Source organism: Mesoplodon mirus (genome assembly GCF_964341445.2).
Source record: "Mesoplodon mirus genome assembly, chromosome: 8".
Classification (NCBI taxonomy): Eukaryota; Metazoa; Chordata; class Mammalia; order Artiodactyla; family Ziphiidae; genus Mesoplodon; species Mesoplodon mirus.
The window spans coordinates 60,215,230-60,233,940 of record NC_138984.1 but is presented as its reverse complement, the minus strand read 5'-3'; the positions used below and the strand labels follow the sequence as shown (position 1 = coordinate 60,233,940).

Sequence of the window (18,711 nt, the reverse complement as noted above, 5' to 3'; positions counted from 1 at the left end):
TATACCTGTGTGTCTTCTCTTGAAAAATGATGAGATGTGAAAAACTGGTCCAGGTATGCATGGTAACTGTCAGGTGGAGGTGGGCAGCTTCAACGTCTTGTAAATAGGACAAGTTCTCTCTGACTCAGACTTTCTCTCCCTTCCCCCTTGATTTGCATAGAAAACTTGACTGATCTGGGAATATCCATGACTGTGACCCCAGGTGTCAATCACCTCTAGGAGTTTTGCTCCTCTGATTTGAGGTTTGAGCAGAGTTTCTGCTGCATATTAAATTAATATCATTTTCAACATCTTATTATTTTAAATTCCAAGCTGGTAGGATTGAAAATGGAGAACAAAACCAAGAGACTGAATTTGTACTTCTGCTTTAGAAAGAGGTTCACTGGAGATTAACATTATTTCATTTATTTGTACAATTTTTTCAACATGATCTGAAATTACCAAGAGTAGGATATTGTGCTGTGCTCTTTGCTATTGTTAAGCAAGTTCCCATTTCCCCCTCTCTGCTCTGACCTCCTTTACTGTTCCTATTATATTTTGGCACATAATCATATCCTGACTTCTTTTGTTCTCTGTTATCTATTTGAGTTGCATGTCCCTTCTGCCAAATTGACTGTAGGATCCTTAAAGTCAGAGGCTGTATTTTTCCAGTGTTGTTGCTCTGCATTGTACCAAGAACATTACAGATATTTGGTGCCTGTCTGAAATCCTCTGCCTCTAATTTTGCCAGTACTATGAGCATTTCCAACAAGTTCAGGTTTGCCACCATATTAGAATGGTCCTGATTCTCAGTCCCAAGTGTTACTGGATTCTCATGCTTCTTTCCTACTTCTCTACATCAAAAGCTGCCAAATGGACCTGGGATACAGTGCATGATGGTTAGGGGAAGTCAGAACATCCACTGCATCTCAACTTGCCCCCATCCCTGACTCAAGACATACTCTACCCATCTGCCATACTGACTAGTCTCTGGTTTTCCTTTCAAGCTGATTTCCCATCCTGAAACTATGGCCCACGTGTTAATCCACTTTCTTAGAGCCAGACTTCTAACCTAAAGCCCTCTGGCCTGTAGGATGCAGCTAATTCTCCAGGGACAGCACCACAGCCACTTATCTCCCGAGCATTCTGTCAGTCACTTCCCACTGCCACACCTTGCTGTCATTTAAGGGATATCCTAATACCAAGTGCTTTCAGGATTAGGATTGAGATTGGTGTATTCAGTCAACCTCCATACATGGAATCCTGGGCAGGTTTCCTCAGGGGGAAAACAAAACAGAATAAAAACAGAAAAAAGACTTTGTTAACTGAATAAGCACCTTGGACATCCCAACATCTTATTTTTTTCCTCAGAATCATTTTGCTAGGACCCCCATGCCTCATGAACAATCTGCATTAATACTTTATAACCCTAGGCAAAAATTAGGTATAATATAAAAATGGGTGAAAAGAATTCTACTTTTTTTTCTCTCTCCTGGTTTCTGTAGTTCTTCTTTGCTTCATTTTAATTTTAAGTCCAAGAGTCAGTGGCTGCCTTTCACTTTTTAAACTGCTCTGTGTGATGAATATTAATTCTTCAAAATTAAAGGGTATTTTTGGTTAGGACACATTTTGAGCTGCTCAGAGGAAAATTTCCATATCAACCAAAAATTGGTAAACAAACAAGAAAAGAGTGAGTCTTCTTCCTTCTCCTCCACACAGCTGTATTGAGGAAATGAAACTAATAGCAAGAAATTGCTTTGATGAGTTCCAAATCCTATCATAATACTTAGAATTGAAATAAATCAAAATTATCCTGGCATGATTTTTATATCATAATGAAGGGGAGAATGGTCATCATTTGATTCAAGACAACCTGATAAAACAACTACTACTATAACTACTATTCACGCTACATTTAACCCTTCTAAAACAATATTGTGTGACACAAACTAGGCAAAGTTCTTTATATACATTCTTTTTTTATCTTGTGAGGAAACTCCTCCTTTTATAGATAAGGAAACTTGGGCTCAGAGAGATTAAGTAACTTGTACAATATAACATTACAATACCTAGCAAGTGGTGGAGCCCAAGATTGAACTTTGTTTTTTCTGACTTCCCAGGCAGTGCTCTTAATATCTTTACTATCTCTCACACCGGTCAGAATGGCCATCAAAAAATCTACAAACAATAAACACTGGAGAGGGTGTGGAGAAAAGGGAACACTTCTACACTGTTGGTGGGAATGTAAATTGCTACAGCCACTATGGAGAACAGTATGGAGTGTCCTTAAAAAACTAAAAATAGAGTTACCATATGACCCAGCAATCCCACTCCTGGGCATATATCCAGAGAAAACCATAATGCAAAAGGATGCATGCACCCCTTTTGATGTTCACTGCAGCACTATTTGCAATAGCCAGGACATGGAAGCAACCTAAATGTCCATCAAAGAGGAATGGATAAAGAAGATGTGGTACATATACACAATGGACTATTACTCAGCCATAAAAAGGAACGAAATTGTCCCATTTAGAGACATGGATGACCTAGAGACTGTCATATAGAGTGAAGTAAGTCAGAAGGAGAAAAAACAAATATCATATAATATTGCTTATATGTGGAATCTAGAAAAATGGTACAGATGAACTTATTTGCAAAGGAGAAATAAAGTCACAGATGTAGAGAACAAACTTATGGTTACCAAAGGAGGAAGGGAGGGGTGGGACAAATTGGGAGATTGGGATTGACATATATACACTACTACGTATAAAATAGACAACTAGGGCTTCCCTGGTGGCGCAGTGGTTGGGAGTCCGCCTGCCGATGCAGGGGACACGGGTTCGTGCCCCGATCCCGGAAGATCCCACATGCCGCAGAGCGGCTGGGCCCGCGAGCCATGGCCGCGGAGCCTGTGTGTCCGGAGCCTGTGCTCCGCAACGGGAGAGGCCACAGCAGTGAGAGGCCCGCGTACAGCAAAAAAAAAAAAAAAAAAAAAAAAAATAGACAACTAATGAGAATGTACTGTATAGCACAGGGAACTCTACTCAGTGATCTGTGGTGACCTAAATGGGAAGGAAATCTAAAAAAGAGTGGATATATGTATATGTATAACTGATTCACTTTGCTGTACAACAGAAACTAATACAATATTGTAAAGCAACTATACTCCAAATAAAAAAAAATCTTCACCATCTCCACAAGAAATAAAAATGTTCTAGACCAGAATTTGGGAGAAATATGTTCTCAGCATGTCCTCAAACACTTCTATTTCTCCAAGCTTCCCTGTCTTCTACTAAATCTTCTGCTTTTACCACTAGCTTGCTAGAATAATCACATAAAATAATTATTCAAAATCACTTTTAAAACTCTAAATAGAATATAACTAGGTCACAGGAATTCTTACTTGTATTAATTAACTTGAACCCAACCATCACCATGAAGACATAAAATAAATCTTAAATATGCAAAATAAAGAGGTAAGAGAAATAGGAGTATGAAAGTAAATAAAACCCCTTTGCCATAGTCTAGAAAAAACTTAATGGATATCCAAATTAGTAACTATGACAATAAATAAACACAGAGAGAAGGAAATGGATGCCCCTAACAATGACAGTTGATTGGATGTATGGACAGGAGTCCTTTGAGATACCAAGCTCACTTACTTAAGTGATTTGAAGAACAGAGATAGCTTAACTGAAGTTGGAAAGAGAACGGGGATTCTGTGGGGAGATTATAGGTTTAACATGGGACATATTCAGTTTGAACTTCTGATGGGACATCATGGAAGAGGTTATCAAGTGACAATTGGAACTAGGAACAATATTGGGAGAGAGACCAAAGCCAAAGATAAAAAATTAAGGACCATATTGATTAAATTTAAATCATAAGAGTGGATAAGAATGTCAAAGTAGTCTTGTGAGAAGAGGAGATGGCCTAAAGCTGTGCCATCCACTAGAAATAATTTGCCACACAAATAATTTAAAATTTTCTGGTAGCCATACTAGATGAGTAAAATGAAATAAGTGATTATATTAAAATAATGTATTTTAATCATGTATTTTATCCCACTATGTCAAAATTTTATAATTTTAGCACATAATCAATGTAAAAATATTAAGGAGATATTTTATAACTTTTTTATTTGTACTGTCTTCAAAAACTGGTGTTTATTTTACACTCAGTTTAAACTAGCCACATTTCAAGTCCAAATAGCCACCTGTAGCTAGTCTCTACCATAATGGACAGCATGATTCTAAGAAGGAATTGGGAATCTAAGGGCAGAAGGGAGACATAGGGTCCAGAGAAGACAGAAGAAGTGAAATAGAAAAAGTACCTACAGTATGACAAAAACTAAGGCAAAAAATGTTTTCTTCCTCACATATTTTATAACATCTCTACATAAGGATATATGTATATAGTGAAAAAGCAACAAGTTTTCCACAGATGGCATAGTTTTAGATATCAAATAAAGCAGGATCCTTCTAGACCCTTTCAGACTATAGGGCCTCATGAATGAAGTCCAGTATCACTTAACTGCTGACACTTAACAGGATTAGAAATTATAGCATGGCATAGTGAATATAACACAGATTTTGCATTACCCAAATCTGCCTACAAATCATAACCCACCAACCAAACAGCATTATAAATTTGGGCACTTACCCACTTAACCTAAGCTTCCTTATCTTTAAAATGGAGATACTAACTCTCTTACATGATTTTTGTGGGGTTCAAATACTATTAGGTATGCAAAACACCTGATACAGAATACACGTTGAATAAATCATAGCTCTGATGATTATTATTAATAATGCCACTCTAATAATTTATATTAATGAATGTCTCATGCTACTGTAAGCATCTAGACAAGAAGGGGATATTGTTTGTTTGGGGTAACACCATGGTACCTACCACAGTGTTGGAGACACCACTGGGGTAATCAACACTCATTTTCCCTCCTACATTCTACTTCCTTTAGGAGAACAATCAAGGTATAAATAGAGGCTAAGATTACTTGATTTCCCGAATAAGATGAATAAGGGCTTCATTGCTCAGTTTCTATCCCTTAAAATTCTAATATGAAATTAACTGAAGTGGAAAGATAAATTAAAAAAAAAAAAATTTCCCCCGACTCAGCACTTAATTTCCTGAGCATTCTACCTTTCCTAGGTATTTTAAAAAGAAATCTCGTTTTGACTCTAAGCTTGTCATTACATCAGCAGAGACTAAAACAAAAAGTTCTCTAAGTGTTTAGTAAATGAATCTAAAGTAAACAAAATTATTCAATTTTAATACCCTGGTTTTAGAAAAACAGCTTAAAATTTAAACGCTTAGAAGTAGCTGGTGCTCTCTATCAATTTACGCAATATGTTTTCAGATGGAGGGTTATTTGTTTTGAGTTTCAAAAAAGTGCCACAGTATATAATGGATCCAGCATTCCATTCCAACCTTTCATCACTGCCACGTTGCTCAAAATGAACCCATAAAGTGTCATTTGTTTAAAATATGTTTTTAGCTTCTCTTCCCCTAAACTTATCTTATTTTTTTATATCCAAGAGAAGTCACAAATCTACAGAAAGCCTTCCCTGACTCTACAGCCCACAGTCAGCTTTTATATTATTTGTTCTTTCACTAATCAAATATTTATTGAGTGTTTATTATATGCCTACCATTGGTCTAGGTATTCATAGTAATAAGGCAAACAAGGTCAGTACTCTCATGGACCATTCAGTTCAGGGTAAAGATAGCTACTAAACAATGTAATAATGATTCCTCCTATCCAAAATGCTATTTAAGCAAACAAAAGCAGAGTAATTAGATAGAGAGCCTGACAAATCATGGAAAAAGACTGAATTAATTTAAAGTATAACAGAAAATCATATGGAATGTTTTAGTTGGAGAACTGTATGATTTAAGTCTTTAAAAAGTCACTCTGGCTACCCTTTGGGGAATGACTATCATGTAAAAATTAGAATCAGGGAGATGAGTTAGAGGACTCTGCAGTAACAGCGGTAGAGGTGGTAAGAAGTGATTAAATTCGGGATATTTTGATACACATTTACCCCTTACTTAATGTCTAATTCATTCTTGCTAAGAGAAAATCAGTTAAATAAAAGCTCAAGATACCCAATCAACATTTATAAATATAAAAATGCATGAATAGATTTTAAAAATGGGTTTATGTAAGTAGTAACAACAATTTGAAAAAAAAAGTACATAAAATATAAAAAGTATATTTATTAAATTTCCTTTTTTTCTGTATCTTTTACATCATCAATATTTTCAATGTTCATGAAACTTACATTTTTCTTGCTGTCAAAGCATAGTTACAGCAAAAAAAACCCAAAAAAACAAAAAAACAATTTTAGGGCCAACAAACCTGACTGGAATGTTCTACAAGTTGCTACTTCTTCAACCTTCTTGAGTTCATTCAAAAATGTTCAAATCAACATTGCTCCATATATTTTGTATGATTCTTCTCTAACTTGAAACTAGAAAGTGAATTAGTAAGCGTGGTTTATCTAAAATTGTGATGTCATCTAAATGTCACATATTGTAGTGTATTCACGTAGCAGGTTTTGAGGAAAATTCATTATACCAAGAAACAAAAAATAAAAAGAGCCATTAGTATGAAAAAAAAAAAAGATATAACTTTTCAAGAGCCATCATTGAGAAAAGTAAACAGGATTATGGGAGGTAAGTCAATTTTGCAGGCTCTGCTTATTGCTGATTAATTGGATGTGGTTTGGGGTAGGGAGTATGAGAGAAAGAGTGGAATTGGGGGTAATTCTTTTTTTTTTTTTTTTGCGGTATGTGGGCCTCTCACTGTTGTGGCCTCTCCCGTTGCGGAGCACAGGCTCTGGACGCATAGGCCCAGCGGCCATGGCTCACGGGCCCAGCCGCTCCGCGGCACGTGGGATCTTCCCAGACCGGGGCACGAACCCGTTTCCCCTGCATCGGCAGGCGGACTCTCAACCACTGCGCCACCAGGGAAGCCCCGGGGGTAATTCTTAATTTATTATCTTGAACAGAGAGATGAATGATGGTGCCATTAAATGAGATAAATGAAAATAGGAGAGAAGCAGGTTGGGTTGGGTAAGTGGGGAGTAAATAAGAGCTTAGTTTTGAACATACTCATTTTGATGTCTCTTGAAATATTCAACTGGAGATGATAGGTAGGCAACTGCATTTACAGTTTTAGTGTTAAAAAACAAGAAGTTTTGGTCTTGAGGTCTAAATAGAATATAGATAGTGGTTAAGAATCCACCTGCCAATGCAGGGGACACGGGTTTGATCCCTGGTCCGGGAAGATCCCACATGCTGCGGAGCAACTAAACCCATGCTCCACAACTACTGAGCCTCTGCTCTAGAGCCCATGAGCCACAGCTACTGAAGCCCGCACGCCTAGAGCCCATGCTCTGCAACAAGAGAAGCCACCGAATGAGAAGCCCACACACCGCAATAAAGACCCAATGCAGCCAAAAATAAATGAAAAATTAAAAAAAAAAAGAATATAGATAGTATTTAAAATCATGGCACTAAATAAGAGCACCTAGGAATAATCTAAGAAGACGATAGCTAGGACCAGAAAGGTAGAAATCTGAAGATTGAGTACAGGACATTTTAACATTTAGAGGGTTGGATAATGAGGAAGAGTTAGCAAAGAGACAGAGAAGGAGCATCGAAATAGTTTGGAGAAAAACTGGGAGAATGAAATATCATAGAAGTTTAGTGAAGAGAGAGTTTCAAGAGAGAAGGAACGTTCAGTTGCATCAAATGCAACTCAGATATGGATAATACGAAGATGCATAAATAGCCATTGGATTTGGTAAAATGAAACCACTGGGACTCTGACATAGCATGTTCTCTAATATGTCTAAGGCCTTGCATTTATACTTATAAATTTATATTTAAATTCTTGTATTTGTGCACTAAGCTACCTAAGATGGTTTCACTGGCTAGTTAGCACACTGAGTCTCTGTATCCCCAGTAATTCTTAGCATAGCACAGTGTACTTAGTTGGAGCTCAAAATTATTTATGGAATAATAAATATGGAATTTATGGAATTGAATAGGGCTGATGCCCATTGAAAGAGAAAAATCAACTTTAAAATTCACAGTTGTACTATATGTTTTTGACGAGGTCAATTTTTAAAATAAGATAGTCTGCCTATTCTTTGGCATCCTCTAAATACTCCCTCTCATCAAATGGACTTTCCTACCACTTCAAAGAAGATAGAATCCATGAAGCAAGTATTCCTCACCTTCCTCTCCTCACTTCATCTTATCTGTATCCAGTTCATCTACATGCACACTCATTAAAGTGCTCTTCCTTCTGTTTCAGGTTAATTTATCTACTTGAGCTAGTGATTACACCCATCTGTCCTTGTATCCTCTGAGACCTTGTTGGATGTCTGGATATATTTTCTTTTTTTAAAATTTTTTTAATTTTTATTTTCATTGCTTTTCTCTTTTCCTTCACTTCAGTGTTCATGTTTCATCCTTTTTAAGCTACTGCTTATTTCAAGCTTTATAAAAAGTATTTTTACATATGCTAGCCCCGATTCCTTATTTCCTTTAACATCTCATTTTAGGTTTGAACTTAACTAATGCTTTTGGTCCTTAATTATGCAGTTGAGAAAGGATACATTCTGTTATTAGGAAAAACAAATAGACCTTTAATCTTTTAAAAACAAGCTCAACCTCAATCATAATAACAGAAATATTACATAAAACTATATCAGGATACATTTTTCTACAGACTGGCAAAACCTGAAATGTTTGGTAACACAATCTGTTAGAAAAGCTATGGAGCTTCCGCCAGCCCTCTCGTTAAGTGCTGATGGAAATTCAAAAAGTTACAACTAACATGAAGGATAGTTTGGCAATAACTATCAAAATTATTTTATCTCTTGGCTTATAAATAAATAGTTTTAATAAATGAAATTTCTGGGATTTCATTCCATAGATATATTTTCAAATGTACACAACTATATTAAAACATTCTTCATATTAGCAAAAAATTGAAAACACCTATGACTCTTTTATACTGGTTAGATTAAGTACACTATATCCACACAGTGGAATACTGTACAACTATAAAGAGAGAGAGAGAGACAGAGAGAATTTGACAGTTTCTTATTTTTATAATTAAAATATCTTAATGTAATTAAGATATTACTGAAAGAAAAATAGAGTGGAGAGGTGTATATAGTGAACTCTCTTTAATATAATAAAGAAATATATACACACACATGTGTGTATATACATACATGCTTTTGCATAAAGAAACTATGAAGGATTTAAAAAAAAACTATGAAAAGTGGTTGCCTGTTGGGTTAAGGTGGGAGTAAACAGAGGTATATAGAAATAGGAATGTTAGAAAGACTTTCACTAAAATATTTATATTTAGGTTTTGTTTGTTTTCAAACCATTTCACTGTATCACTTATTCTTAAATTAAAAACAACACAACAAAGCTCCGAAATATGAAAAAAAATCATTATAACCACAGCCTATATAAGAACCTCGAGGCACCTGGGGTGGTGCGCCAGTGACTTGTCTTAAAGGAATACCTCCCTTCACAGACGACCACCATTTCTCTAAATCACCCTAAAGAGTATGTCACCAATAGTGACGTATATACAAGAAGTAAATAAATCCTGATGCTAGATAGCCGACCCAGATGCAAAACGTGGCCATCCAGAGATGGATTTCCCCCGCTCAACAACCCTGTTGGTACTTACAGCCCTTAGTCATGATCTGCTCAGCAGGTTCACCCTATTAGAATCTCAAACCGTCTGCCCCGACCTCCTGCTAGTATACTTACAGCTAACAACAGGAGACAACTCACTCTGCCCGGGAAATTCTCTGATACTCCACGTTTTTGTCCCCTGACACATTCCCTTCCTGTCTTTTGGAATGTTTCTCATCTCCCCAGTCCTAGCTTTCTCTGGATACTATCACAGTAGTCTGCCCCCCACGCCTTATCTACGGGGACACATTCCAAGAGCCACGATGGATATTGAAACCGCAGATAGCACCGACTCCTATATAGACTATGTTTTTCCCTATACATACATACCTATGGTAAAGTTTAATTTATAAATTAGGCACAGTAAAAGATTAACAACAACTAATAATGAAATAGAACAATTATAACAATATACCGTAATAAAAGTTATGTGGGGCTTCCCTGGTGGCGCAGTGGTTGAGAGTCCGCCTGCCGATGCAGGGGACTCGGGTTCGTTCCCCGGTCCGGGAAGATCCCACATGCCGCAGAGCAGCTAGGCCCGAGAGCCATGGCTGCTGAGCCTGCGCGTCCGGAGCCTGTGCTCCGCAACGGGAGAGGCCACAACAGTGAGAGCCCCGCGTACCGCAAAAAAAAAAAAAAAGTTATGTGAATGTGGTCTCTCTCACACACACACACAATATCTTATTGTACAAATTCAATGCCGTTTTCATCTTAATTAAGCACTTACCACACACTGCGGCCATAACTTTTGCAGTTCGAGGTGCCACAACAAAACGGACAGAGATTTATTTTTCCTTCTTCACAATTTCACGGGCAGAAAATTCAGGCTCGTCCGTACACTAGATCTGAGCAACCTCTGCCTATGAATTTTTTTTTTTCCGGCACCCTATCGCTTAAAGGAAGCACTGCAAGGCTATGCGTTGGCATGCCCGATTGGCCGGAAGCACTACTTGCTCGTTGGAGACTATTAAGCAAATTAAGGGGGACGCAAACAGCAGCGCCGCGATACCTCAAACTCGCGAGAGCGACGATCTGATAAGCGGGAAGGCAGCTCAGTGCCTCACGGGGAAACGCTGAACGCGAAAATGCCGGCCCGGAGCGGGGCAGCGAGACTTCCTCACACTGCCTCAGAAAGGTGAGTCATTTGAAACTCATGGATTATTTCTGGAATTTTCCCTTCAACATTTTCGGATGGTGGTTGACTGCGGGTAACTGAAACCGCGGAAAGCAAAACCCTGGAGAAGGGGGAACTACTGTACAAATATTTCTTCCAAAACTGTCCTGATTTCTCTGACTGGATATGATAAATGATATAACACCTGCAAAATTCTCTAGTTTATTGCCCACCATATAACAGGAAGACAAAAATGTTCGATGAAATTCTGAATCCTAATAGAATATTTCTTATATCTTTTTATGGTACTTGATAAAAAGTTGTTGGCATTATAATTATTAATCTAGTACTTTTACTGGATTATAAGCTTTTAGAAGACAAGTATCATGGGGCAGGGGTTTGTACATGGAGTAGCTGTTGAAAAATACTTTAAAATTCAGTTTAATTGAAACACTTGCTTCTTTCAGACCTACGCTTAAACTGACGCCGTCTTTCTGTCTGATTACAGAGGTTGGAAAATTTAAGTAATGGTTTTAAATGTGACCCGATGTGGCCGTGTGGTAGTTTTCTATGGATGTATTACCTCTAAGACATAAAGTTGCTTTTCTTCTGAGGGAAGAATTTAGTTCCTCAGTGTAGGGACCCCTCTTTTCAGCGGAGAGTCCAGGTGTTGCAGGGGCAGGTGGCTCATCAATGCAACAGTGGGCCAGTGACCTTAGGCCTGGTCACGCAGGGTGTCTGTGTCTCAGAGGCAGTGATTGGCTCAGCATGGTCACGTAACCCACTTCAGTCCAATCAGATCTCAATCTGAGGTTCCTTTGCTGTGGTGATGGGGGAAAGGCATTCTTTTGTACAAAGTTTGCTGAAAGGGTCAGAGGTAAACCTGAAGCCTTCTGGTCAACTTAGTGTGAGCTTCTGCCAGAGACTGTTTATAGCGGAGTGAAAAAAAAGAGCTAAGGGATGAAGAAAATGATCTTGGTAAATCTGTGTGAGCTGCTGGATCCAGCCTGACTTTTCTTTCCTTGGATTTTTCAGTTATACAAATCAGTGCCTATCTCTATTGCCTAGGCTAACTTTAGCTTATTTTCTATCATTTGCAAGCAAAGGAGTTTTGTCTACTGTAAGCTAAAGTTTAGAATACTTATAAGTACATTTTATAGTTTAGTTATATAACACTTATCTTGCAGTACAAAAAATATGGTGCTAAATTCAGGATATTAAATGATTTTTAAAATACATATGTAAAACTTTTGATTATGTTAGATAGTTTCTAAGTGTATGGGAATACCAAAATAGTCTGAAGATGTAGTGCAGTTAGTTTTCATCTACTACAAGAAAGATGTATATTTCTTAAGGAATATCTTAGAGAAATGGACACATCTCTGTGATGGACCCTTCACATAAAACATACTCAGAAATTTTGTTTAAATGCCATAGACAAGACAAATGGTTAACAAAACACTCTTTCTCCCCCAAATTATTTTCCCCAAGCTGTTTGTAATGGCATCAGTCTCCAAACTTTAGACTGAGGTCCTCAACAGTTAGCTGTTCCCTTGGATCCTGTCTGCTGAGAGAATTTATTAAAATTCTACTGGGAGGAGAAAGGGAGGCCTGAATTACAGGTTACAAGAAACAAAGCTCTGGAGCCCTCTCTTGTGAGCATGGATTATTTTTATCAGATGCCCTAACTTCTGGAAAATAGGATGAGTACATTTTAAAAACAATGGGAGTGTGATGGAAGGAAAAGTGTAGGGTGTATTTCTCTAGGACCAAGGCTGGCAGACCTTAAGTCGGGGACAGAGTAGGCCACTCTGGGACAGAACACTTAAAAAGAACAAGAGAAGGAATATCAAAGGGGGAAAATGTCTCCTTTCTGAATTTTGCTGAATCCTGGCCCCAAGTGGAAAAGCATATATATATATATATGTATATGTGTATATGTATATGTATATGTGTGTATATATATATATATATATATATATATATTTTTTTTTTTTTTTTTTTTTTTTTTTTTTTGCCGTACGAGGGCCTCTCACTGTTGTGGCCTCTCCCGTTGCGGAGCACAGGCTCCGGACGTGCAGGCTCAGCGGCCATGGCTCACGGGCCCAGCCGCTCTGCGGCATGTGGGATCTTCCCAGACCAGGGCACGAACCCGTGTCCCCTGCATTGACAGGCGGACTCTCAACCACTGCGTCACCAGGGAATCCCCATATTTTTTTTTTTAAAGACTTTCCAAATGAGATTCTCTGCATTGTTTTTATTTCATCAAAATTTGTTTCTTATTCGCTTAAAATGCATAAAGATATAGTAACCTACCTATAATAACCCATTTGTAATTTACCCTCTTAAGATTTGGTCTGTACATCCCAGAGCTAATGCATTAGTAGTTTTTACAAACAATTCTGAGAGCATCTTAGGTTACATGAATATCATCTCTACTTATTTCTCTTTATAAATCCATATTAAGTATGTTTAATTAATTCTTAATTTTATACATACTCCATAAAATATTTGTCTTTTAATTTAACAGTTTCTGCAAGAAACAATCATTTTACAAAGATTTGGCTTGTAAAAATATTAAATTATTTAAAAAACTGTAGTGGACTTTTTTCAGTACCAAAGACTTATGTGGATATTCATTCTTGCTAATATATAAGTACTACATATGTTTATTCATGTGATGTTCTTTTATAATAAAATGAAATAAAGTAATAACATATCAACCAAAACTATCTGAGTTATTAAGCTTTTGTAGATGCAGAGGTTCAGAACCACAGTATTGAAGACAGATTTAAATAATGCTTTCCATTGTGAGAAAACACAGCAAATTGAAAAGCTAATCAGAATATCAAAGCAAATACATATTACCAGGGTTCTCTTACACTCTAACAACAAAAAATGTATTGAACATCAAGTCCTAATCTCTGTTTTTTCATGATCATTTTAATAGTCAACAAGTAGCTAGCTTCAGTATTGACAATTGAAGAGGTCTTAAAATGGAGTGTACTAGTATAACTAATAATTTCCTACCAAATTGACCACATCAAAAAACATTTATATGAGTGTTTCAATAGAAGACAATAACAGAAAAGAAAATTGTTGCCGCTTATCAACCCTGTAACCATTTTTTAATAATACAAAAAAATAGGTGTTGTGGGGCCCTCATGTCCCCCATCCAACAGCACAATAAAAATAATATTATGGAAGGGTGGATCGTATCTGGAGCTTTTATTAAAATTCCTTCAAAAATCTACAGTCAGATTTATTTTAGGTATTTGTCTCTGAGATGAGCAATACTTTTATATTTTTTGTACATATGTTACAGCACACAAAGACATTCTATAAAAGCAAGAAGTCACTATAAAAGAAAAGTTCTTGTCAGTTAATGATTAACAAATCCTTTTAATTTCTGAGGTTATTGTTTTGGAAATCTCAAAGAAGGAAAATTATATAATTACCTAAATAACAGAAGTATATTTCTAATTTGCCTCTTTTCCCAGAAGTAACCCCCTGTGAAGTAATCTGTGACTTCTCCTTTAAACGTACAGTTGTGCTTATGAAATAGAAACGTGCCTTCATATCACACTATATCTTAAATAAAATTTAGGAAAAAAATCAAATGTCGTGATAGAGAAATTTCTTTGGCATTTTGAAAATGTCCTGCTTTTTAATAGCTATTTAATAAGCTGTAAATTTAATAAACTACACCTTTTAAGGGTTTCTAATGCTAACTTTACTACAACACTTTACAGTGGGTATCTTTCACACTGCATGCAATTCAGATGTTATTTCTAATTGTTACAAAATGCCTTTTTCTTTTTATTATCTGGATCATGAAGAGTGCATATTTTTATAGAGCAGTCAGTTAAAGATACAAAGTCCCAATTTTTAAAAGCACTTTCAAACTAAAACTATACCTTATTCTGTTTTTAATATTTTCATATAAAATCTTAGTATAAGATCTTTTAAAGTACTTTAGAATTTAACTGTTGCAAATTTAAAAACAATATTCTTCTCTACACCAAAGGAAACAAACTGATGTTTCAATCACAAATGAAAACATCACAATTTTGTAGGAAAAGTTTATACATTCCCACTGAAGTATAGGATAGTCTGCCAAATATTTTCAAGTGTAAATTGCACGTTCAGTATGAACTCACTTACCTTTCCTCAGTGCTGACTTGTTATTGAAACTGCCATCAACTTCTAACTGTTAATGACTCTTTTAGCAAAAACGGAAAACAGTAAAGTCAAGTCACATGTTGTAAAAGTAGGCCTAGGTTGGATGCTGCTTAATTTCAGTACTGGAGGAGAAAAAAAAGGCGGGGTGGGTGGGTGTGGAGTGAGCACAAAAACTTTTAAATAAACCACTTCCTGCGTAGATACGGTTAACCACACACATCACATCATTACTCGATTTGAAAAAATTACCTTCTATAGTGAACAATCTTGTTATTTTTCAGTGTGATTTTCAATTTTCAGACACTGCACATTTGTAAAGGTTTCATCAATTCTGATTTAATGGGGCAAAATGTATGGTTAAAAATTTAACAGGGAGAGGGACAGCCTGCTAAGCACCGAGGACACTTCCTCTTTCTCTGCCTTCTAGCAAGGGCTTGAAGCCTAAAGCCTGCTCTCCTCAGTCAGCTAGAGTCCATATGCCTTCAGGAGGCTCTGCTTATTGGCTTCGGAAGCCAAGAGACGATCTCCATTCACAGAGCTGGTGCTTCTAACTCACAGAGGGCCCCACAAAGAGGTGCTCCATTACTAAGTTCATGAGGCTTTGGACAGCTTACGTTAGAACTTCAGAGAACACAGCCCAGGGCCCTGCTGTCACCTGGGGGAATGGAAGGTGCTCATCCAGCACATACTGTTGACATTTGCTCTAGGTGGCTCTCACACTTGTGTGTCCTCTCTCAAAGTTGCCTAAGGAGTTCTGATATGTGCTGAAGAGCTTTTGCTGTGGCTGAATGATTCTTTGTGTGGCCTGACTTAAGAAGGAAAATAAAATAAAGGCTCCAAGGGGTGTCATTTTTGGCATGCTGCTCTGTGCCCTTCTGTGTCAAACTTCCACCCGTCCAAAACACGTTTGGGGTGGGGTGGGGACTCAAAATAGCCATAGGGTGTGCCTCTCTACTGAGCCATGGGCTCCAAGAAGTGAGCTCCTGGGCGTGCAAGCTTGGCTGGTTTTGTGAGACTTGTAGGATATTCACAAAAGGAAAATCTTCCCTTCCAAATATGTGAGAAAGTTAAATCACAATCTCTTGTCATACAAACCCATCAGACTAGAAATCTATGTAGTAGTTCTCAGTGGTGTGGAATGTTTGGCACACATAAAGAAAAACTTTAAAAATATATGTGGTGTATATGGCCCAAGATATGCATGGCATGTCCCTGCAAATTAATCTTATTTCTCTAGGACTCTTCTTTCTAAAATCATATTTCAGATTCACCCTAGAACTCACTGTCAGTTGTCATTCCAGCATACACCTTTTTAAGTTTTTAGAGCCCTGAAGGTTTGTACTCAATCTTCCTCCTTAACATTGAAGAGAAAATAGAAAGGACATGATAATGAAAGTGAGGAAACCAGATTTCAGGCTTCAGTTCTGACACTACTGTTTATTTAACCTCGGCCAAGTCGCTTAAGTTCTCTGAAATTAAGGTTATTTATCTATATAATGGAACATACATATAAAAAATATCCATCTACCAGAAAAAAATTGTTGGTTGGTACACTCGGCAGCTTCCCCGGTGAAATCTGAAACTGGCCCCCATACGATGAGGGCAAGAAGAGACCAAAGAAAGAGGCAGACCACTCCAGATTGGTAGGTGGCAGGTTTAATAAGCAAAGGAACTTACCTACAAAGATTGTCTTGGGTGGCCGCAAGACAAGTAGATCTTTGTGCCTGCCCACCAGAATCTTAAATTTAGATAGAGGACTTAACGGGGTTCAGCCATGCATACAGTCCAGACCATCTCAATAACACATTGCTCCCTCAGGCTGCATCCTTGAAAATGGCTCCCGCTGTGGGAATGGTGGGCAGAACATACATTCCAAGGTCAGGGTAGGAGGTGAGGAGCCTCTGATTTCCTGGGTCCAGTTTGGGGCTCAACTGGAGGTCACATTCTCCCAATTACCTCCTCCAACAAAAATAAGTAAATAGATTTAAATATGATGTAAATAATGAAGAATTGCAGACTTATACATTAGCATGAGCTAGGAAATGATGATGCCTCCCAAGAAACATCAGATAAATTTAGTACATCCTACTCGATTTAAGCCTTTGTAAGTCCAAGTCAGGCTCATAAATCTAGAACAAGGAAAATAGGCTTTTCCTTTTACATAGGTACTGATAACAGATATTGGAATAGAAAAAATACAAAACACCAATGTACCCTTATGGGAAATAAATAAACACAAACACCTACTTGAAGGTATAAATTTTCAGTGTTTATTTTTGATCATGAACAAGTAGACATTAAATAAAGACAAAGCACATTTTCTTTGTACAGGATGGGAGGGGAGCAACTCAGGCAGTGATATACCTGGGTTTGGTGGCTAGAGGAAATATATTTACCATTTTGCTCCCTTACGATTAAGGATCTAGCTTAGGCTTTGACACTTGCAACTCAATATGTATCTAATACTTATTGAATACTTGCTATAAGCCAAGAATTGTACCAATTTCTTTACATTTTTTCTTTCGTTTAATCCTTCCAACAACTTTATGAGCTAACCAATGTTATTATACTCTCTTTTTTTTCTTTCTTATGAGGAAACTGAGATTATATAATTGCCCAGTTTAGTAAGGAGTAGAGCCAGGAGTCCAGCCAAGGGCCCTGATCCCACAGTCATTGTTCTAAATTACTATGCTATCTCCTAACCATGTTTTATTCAGCACAACTCAAAGTAAATAATGCCAAGGACAAGTTTCACCCCTAGTATTTCTTTTTGCTTCTTCACTGACAGGAATGATAGACTTAGCAGGTAGAAATCATTCTTAGGACTCATACTAAAATCAAATCTCCCCAAAGTTCTCTATGTTTAAATTTATATTGAAGAGATTAAAAGAATTGCTAAATGGAAATACACTATGTGCATAGATAAGAAAAGTAACAGTGAAAATGTGTCAGTTTGTCCAAGTCAATCAACAAATAGATTCAATAAAATCTCAATATATTGCGGATGAATTTTTAAGGACTACAACAAGCTATTCCAGGAACTTCCATAGAAGAATAAATGTCCCAAAGTACCTAAGTTTATTTTGAAACAGAACAGCAAAGACTGATGACTTATTAGTCAGATATTAACATAGTCCAGGCCACAGTATTAAAAAACATTAGAGTACTGGTCCAATAGCAGACCATATTTATTTGAGAACTGATATATGACAAAGATGGCATCATATGGTAAACAAAAAGGAACAGATTTGTTAGTAGATGATGTTGGCAAGACACACTCACTAAATCAAAGATAATAGAGTTGGGCCACTACATTAGACCACAAGCAAAGATGGACCCTAGATGGAAGAAATCTACATTTGAAAAGTAAATCCGTTTGCTGATACAAAATATAAAGAAATATATTTTTGCAAAATGCAACTTTCATGAATAGTATCCTTAACTTAAAAGGAAAAGAGCAAAAATATATGGACTTAACTATACAATAATTAAAGAATTCTGTTAATTATAAAACAAAGTTACAGAAAAATAACAGACTAGTAGAACATACATAGATTCACAAAAGATTTGTGTAAGTCAGTAGGAAACCTAAGTGGGAAATAAGAAAGTAATTTGAATAAACAATTCATGAAAAGGACTGAACTAATATCCATCAGTAAAGAGATGTACACCTCCCCAGTAGT

The 18,711-nt window shown here is 37.0% G+C and overlaps 1 protein-coding gene across 2 annotated transcripts in view; it reads right to left on the bottom strand.

The window, feature by feature from the left end:
- Nucleotides 1-15,117, bottom strand: part of ARHGAP15 (Rho GTPase activating protein 15) — a 618,249-nt gene extending 603,132 nt beyond the window's left edge. For both annotated transcript variants that reach the window (XM_082630937.1, XM_082630938.1), the window contains exon 1: nucleotides 15,011-15,117. The gene's annotated coding sequence lies outside the window, so the exon portion shown is untranslated. The remainder of the gene's footprint in view (nucleotides 1-15,010) is intronic.
- Nucleotides 15,118-18,711: the final 3,594 nt, after the last annotated feature.